The following is a 7,110-nucleotide window of genomic DNA, read 5'->3' on the forward strand; positions in this document are numbered from 1 at the left end:
TAATAAAATTTTTAGTCTAAAAAGTTGGATTAATTATTTGGATAATAAAACATGTGCAAAAATAATTTTTGTTATGTATTTATCTAAACAAAAAACGGTGTCAGTATTTAACCCGGTACAGGACCCGGACCGACTTTTTCACCCGAATTACAAACTAAAAATTTTGGTGAACTAGTTTTGCCTAGTGTCACACTACTTTAAAATATTAGAGCTTAAAACCTTGTAGATATTTTTATATAAAATATCAAAGTTCCTAAAGTTTATATATTAATCAAGAATTTTATAAAAAATAAGCAAATACTCCCCCCTTTTTTGATGATTCACGGTTATGGTGGGCCCCTCTATGCCACCATCTTCTAATTTGATGTGTTGGAGAAACCATATGATGATTAGTGTACTTGGGGAAACTAAATCCTTCTCCAACACTCTACCATTTTTCCATAATTCCCAAGACATCAAAACACTACAACTCCTACTATCTCTCTCTCTCTCTCTCCAAAATCGTGCAAACCAAACACCCCCACTCCATTTTCATTTCAAATTTCAAATTCAAGAGTTCTTGCACATATGGAGATCCATGGATGAAACAAGCCTCAAGGGTGTTTAGTAAAGCTATTAGGAGCCTTTTTGGTGGAACTTGAAGCCATAAATCATCAAGATTTTCAAATCTTCATCTTTGTTTCTTTGCAAAAATTGTAAGAAAAGCATACTAGTTTCACTTTTATTTTTGATTCTTTTACAAGTTCATCATAAACCCACTTGAAAAATAACAAGAAAACAACAATGAACCATTATTTTTAAACATGATTTTTCTATGATTAAGAGATGAACTTGGAGAATCAAGCCTAAGAAATTTGAATCTTGGTTATTTCTACTCAAAAATATGATCTACATACATGCATGTAGGATCAACCAAGATTCATCAACAAAGGAATGAACATGAACTTTTATGAACATGCATGCTAGTAAAATATGAGAAAACATTTAAAACCAAGAAAATAAAATTTTGAAATATTTCTTGAATAAAGTTTCCATTTCTGGAAAGGATCAAAATCAAGAAATATGTTGGTAGTAAACGTTTTGAATACATATTTATCCTTCAAATGAGCTTATAAGATATTAAAACAAGAGTTTTTCATAAAATCTCATTCTACAAATTTTTGGCAAAAATAAGGAATAAAGTTTCCTTTTTAGGAAAGTTAAGAACAATATCATGTTCATGCTACTTTTGTTGACAAATTTTGATAGATATTGATACTTGATGGTGTTTTGTATTGAAATGATTTGAAAACAAGTTTTGTATAAACTTGGGGAAAAATCCATATTTCAAACAAAACTATGGCAAAATTTTTATAAATTTTGTTATGTTTTAAAAGTTGTTAAACAAAGAAGTATGTAACTAAAACAAACATTTGAGGTCTTGAACATGGTTAAACAAATTTTGGACAAAGACATAAATCCATGTTTTATAAAAAGATTTCTAAATAAAAATGTCAAGTATATATTTTTGGATAAAATGTGTACTTACAAAAATATTCATCAAGTATCATAAGTTTGTATATTTTTTATATGTACATCATATGTTAGTTCTAGTAGGAACAAATGCAAAATTATTACACATCCATAAAAATTACAAAATATATATATAAACTTGAAAACGAAATAAAATGTCAATCCTTGGACACGAAAACACAAATGGACAAATTCGGACACTATTGGACTATATGGACTTTTGGACAAACAAAAATGGCACAAACAAAGTAAATGGTAAAACGTGACGGATGACACAACGGGACAAACGATACGAATAAGTAAAACCGACAAGTAGTAAATGACTATAACAAAATACGAGCCGTCACACAAATTTATGCACTAAAAGATTCAACTATGGCATAAGTATTGATTTTTATAAAAATTAGATTTTTATAAAAATACAAGTATTGTTGTTATTATTTTTGACTAGCCCAAAATTTTATATTTTAAAAGTAGTCCATAAATTAAAATTGGGCTAATGCCCATGTAACAACCCCAAATTCCACCTGCGGAAACCCCGCGAGGCGTGTTACGCATCAGAGTTCGAGCCACCAATCACATTGAACCAATGATAAATATTTAGGTAAGTCATAACATTAATTACCAAATAAGATGTCTACATGATATCAATTCTCAAAAGTTGTGTAGCGGAAGCATGTAATCGTTTCATAATAATAATCAAAATCAATGCATTGTTTATAAGTGAATCCAAGAGTCTCGATCCATGACCACTCCAGCACTCCCAGATAGCAAGTCCATGTTCCAAACGTTAACGACCTACAAGCATGCAAACAAGTGTGTCAGACTACGCTGGTGAGTTCAAGGTTTGTGTTTGTTTACCAAGTTGTGTTACCGATCAAGTGAGTAAAACAGTTTGCAAAATGATGTGTTGTTTGTTGTTATGATGTTTGACGTTTCGATGTTGCTCATGTTAGATACCATAGGGAGTGTGCCCATAAGTATCCGGGGAGTGGGTACCCCTTAACGACCGTTTGCTATGTTGCCTTCGTTAGATACCCTAGGGAGAGTGCCCATATGTATCCGAGGAGTGTGCCTCTAACAACCATAGCCATACCCAGATAATTAGTTCACGCCCGTCCTTACGGCCCGGTGTGAGGTTTCCCACCTAATAGCGCTATCAACTAAATACCTCCATTGCCCTCCAGGAAATAACCAAAACCGATTAAGTTATTTACCCAATGTTTCCCTTCCAAATGTTTACCAGTTGTCCCAAACCACCGGGACGCATGCTTGAGAAAAGTGCAGTGAACTCACCTTAGGTTTGCTCGGTATGGTTAATTTCTTTGTTTAACAGTTGATCAAATACGTCCTATAAAGAGTACCAACCACAATCAACCCCACTTGCACGTAAACCACATATTTTACACAAAAATAACTTATGCACTACTAGTTCACACGTTACACCGTCATTGCACAAGTAGCATACATAAAGTTCAAGTCATGAACAAATAACGCATTAGCTTAGTATTTTCAGGCAATCACCTAACATGCAGTGGTTCTAAATCAATTACACGTCCGATTTACATTACGCACACTTAACTTCTTTATACTCAAGTTGGCGAATTACCAAACCAAATAACCCGCCCATGTTTGGTGCGACTCGAAATCATGGTTTAAACTTCATATATCACTTCCAGATCATTGTAACTAGACTCACGCAATTAACCAAAATAGCAACTATTCATCAGAGATTAAATTAACATCACATACTCAACCGTATGCAGCCCTAATCCTAGTAACATGTATGCGGCCCAACTACATAACCTCATCAAGCGAGGACCCGACTTTTATTGGATCTCATTACCCCTGGCCCAACCGTTTCATCTTTAATACCAATTTCATAGTGGTTTCCATGATTTGCAAAAATCCTAAGCATTCCTTTTTACCATATTGTAATCTTGTTTTATGTTTACAAAAACTAACCCAACACAATGATGCCTATCACGTGCACATTACTGATGACAAGACTTTAACACATATGCATATCCAATTCCAATAACCATTTAATATCTAACTTCCACGTGTTAACCAAGAAGCTATGACATGATTTATTCATCAATGCTACATGTATATGCAACCCTATTCATCGATCTCCAAATCAACCGTACAACACTAAATACGAATCTACCATATGATCACACTAATTACATCGACTAATATGAATCCTAGAGCAGCAATTATTTTGTTAACAACACATTCAATCATATAAATCATCATCATATCAAGTTCCCTATCAAGAATACTGATTAATATGGCTAGTTATTCCCATTCGATCCATGCACCATTACTATTTGATAACATCCAATATTCAGAATCACATGCCAATCAATTACACATAATCACGACAATCAAATAAGGATTAACATAAATGTGAATTCACTAACCGAACACTCGATCCAATAGGATGATGTCTCGAGAGGGGGGGGGGGGTCTCCTGCCGCACGTAACTTGGAATAGGTAGGGTTTTGTTTTGAGTTTTTAAATTACTTAGAATTCGATTTGGAATACAATACGCATGCTATATCTAAAAGGATTAGGTTGTTGGGCTGATTAACCAATCTAAACAACTCAAAGAGTTGGGCCGGTAGTTCATCTAAACAAATTAGAGAGTTGGGCCGGTAGTTGAGTGGGCTCCTTTAATTAATTAGTTTAGTTATCTAAGCAGGCTAGAGATAAAAGAAAGCAATGATAACATAAAGAGGTGTTGGGCCGATTATCCAATGGAATAAGAAACAATAAAAGGACATCTAAATTGGGCCGGGTTCAATAGCACACCGCCAGATTACAATCCGAATTGTTCAAAAACTAGTTGGGCCCAGAACTCTTTCTTTGGGCCGATATGGTGAGTACTAGCAATCAACAGGTTACCTAACCAGGTTAATTAGATTTAACGGAGTTGAGTTTACCAGATTTAGATGTTACTGACCTTGAAAGTCCGGATTGTCACAGCCCATTTCTCATAAATAAAATTTGGGCTAGGCCCACTTTTACAAAACAATGGACTAAAATATATTTTTAGTCAAAATTAGGCTAAAGCCCACTTTACAAAATACTTGGGCTAAAAACCCAATATTTACAAACTATTATGGACTAGATATATTTTAGAAAACAATTTGGGCTTGACCCATATTTTTAAACAAAGTTATTTGGGCTAGGCCCATAAGCACCAAATACCCAAAATGGACTTAAATTCTAAAACATAAATTAAAAAATAAAATAAAATAAATGTATATATACAAGGAAGTTATATATATACGAAAACACAAAAACAAAATACAAGATAGAATATTTTTACGATACACAAAAACAAACCTAAGTGTCTAACTAGATTGGAACACTTGTAGGTCGAGAAACGAACCGCGAACAAGGAATCGAATAGAGATTTGCACGGAACGCAAATTTGTGAGTTCATGTTTTCCCCTTTTACTTTGAATTTTTATAGTTTTAAACTTCGGGGATGTATACATGTTACAAATAGTATGATAATACAATGAAGCTATTTTGATCACATGCGGATAGGTATTAAAATAAAGGGGCCATTAATGAATAAACAAGTACCAAGGAACAAACGAATAGATCTATTTGGGTTTTGGCAAGCCCCACTCTTAACGACAACGATAACCACGATCGTCAAGAGTGCCTTTGCGTCCAAACTAGTGTCGTTGACACACACGATAAATTGTCAAGGTTTGGTTGCCTCCTATTCGGCATACATATTAGTGTCCTTGCAACACACTAATGATCATACAATTCTTTTTTATCATACTATACAAAAACGAATTTTATTACTTCAAATGTTTTGGAGACTCATTTGATGCGAAAACAAAATAACATGAATTCACTCAACTTTTGTTGACGTTTTCAAAATTAACATGTATTACAGGAGATTAGTGGACGGCTATGAAAAAATATGTTCAAGTGGTTATCAAGAACGCAAGCTTTTGTGATGTCATCCGTTTTTAGTGTTATGTTTTAAACTTTGAATAATGTAGTTAAAGTTGTTGTTTCAACTTTCAAACAAGACATATGTAATGTAAATTATGGTTTTGAATCAAATGTATGGATGAACATCTTTTATGTTTCAAATATGTTGTTTACTCGATTGATTGTAACGATTGCCGCTCTCGTCACACCTCGCCATACGCTTCCGCATAAACATCGAAAATCGGGGTGTGACAGACCTGGTATCAGAGCATCAATTGTAGTGAACTAAGATTCTTTTTGAGTCTAGTCTACAATTTCAAAACGATGTCCTTTACAACAAGCGTTCTACATAATATTTTTACAAAGTGTCCACTAATACAAAACAAAAATGCAAGGATACTATGTAGTAGTATTAAATGATAGTTCGAAACGATAATACCAAAGACTAGTTTATTTGGTACAAGTCTATGGGGTTTAGACACGATAACAATAAGTCGAACTTGAAACAATAAATGATATAAACAATGAACACAAAAGTACAATTGCCCACATCTATTATTTATGAGTTGTTCACATGTATACGTTGTACGGATTATTTCGCCATGACCATGATATCTTAGTATTCAAATTCTATTATTCTGGATTAGCGTATTGACCTCGCATCTGTTGATGAGCTTATGGTAGGGCGTAGTCCCTAGGTGAAACCCTACGCTTGACATTCCATAAAAGATGGTTGTTTTCCCTCGGATACAGAAAATGCCTGACCTCGATGATGACAATGAGGCGGAGGTGGTAGCCTTGGACAAACAATCTATTAGTAGGAACGAGGTCCCTATGGTTCATATTAATCATGATTGGTGACATTCTTGTCAAGATAAGGAAGATGAAACACTCATCTTAAAGGTGCCCATTCAGCCATTATTGTTATGAATCCTCTTACTTCTATTTCTTAACGTCGTGCCATTCCGCGAGCGATGGCTACAAGTATTAACGCGTGGACCATCACGAAGGTCCATTCTATGTTAAAGGTAAATACACAGTCATTTCCCCCTCTCCAACTGATCGTCTGTTTTGAACGAGGGAACGCTAGGGTGACCATACAAGGCAATTTATTATTATGGGGGCCCACGTAGTAATAACTTGCAGTGGATGGGAATTCTGGTGGGCTCTGCGAGTCAGACTAATGATCACTACCTGTTCAAAATTCTTGAGTTGTTACTTGAGATTCAATTTTTCCATTTCTTAGTACGCTAACTAAGGTGATTACTATAACTCCCCACAATGCACTAAAAACTACAGGTATTGATTTCGTGCCTAGCATTCGATCTATATCACAAGTTAGTTGAGACTAGTCATCTAAACAAACAAATTAGGATAACCATCCAGGAAGGATTTTCCTCAAACATTCTAAAACTCCAACATTTGGGTTAATCTCACGATGCCTATAACACCTTATCATATTTATTGCAGTTATTGCGATAAAATCCGTTATTTGACATTCCTTTTGTCTCAAAGGGTAATAGGGCACGAGCCATGGCGCAAGTCTCTTACCATATTCCATTCGACATCTATAGAAATCATAACAACTTTGTTGGAACTCGTTGAGCTCAAACAATACCAATGTATTCGTCA

The 7,110-nt window shown here is 34.6% G+C and overlaps 1 long non-coding RNA gene across 1 annotated transcript; it reads left to right on the forward strand.

The window, feature by feature from the left end:
* The first annotated feature begins 483 nt into the window (after positions 1–483).
* Positions 484–5,572, forward strand: LOC110863720. The gene is made up of 3 exons (XR_002549315.2): positions 484–695; positions 4,899–4,956; positions 5,438–5,572. It is a non-coding gene; the product is annotated as an uncharacterized LOC110863720 (long non-coding RNA).
* The last annotated feature ends 1,538 nt before the right edge of the window (positions 5,573–7,110 follow it).

Source organism: Helianthus annuus, chromosome 6 (assembly GCF_002127325.2).
Source record: "Helianthus annuus cultivar XRQ/B chromosome 6, HanXRQr2.0-SUNRISE, whole genome shotgun sequence".
Taxonomy (NCBI): domain Eukaryota; kingdom Viridiplantae; phylum Streptophyta; class Magnoliopsida; order Asterales; family Asteraceae; genus Helianthus; species Helianthus annuus.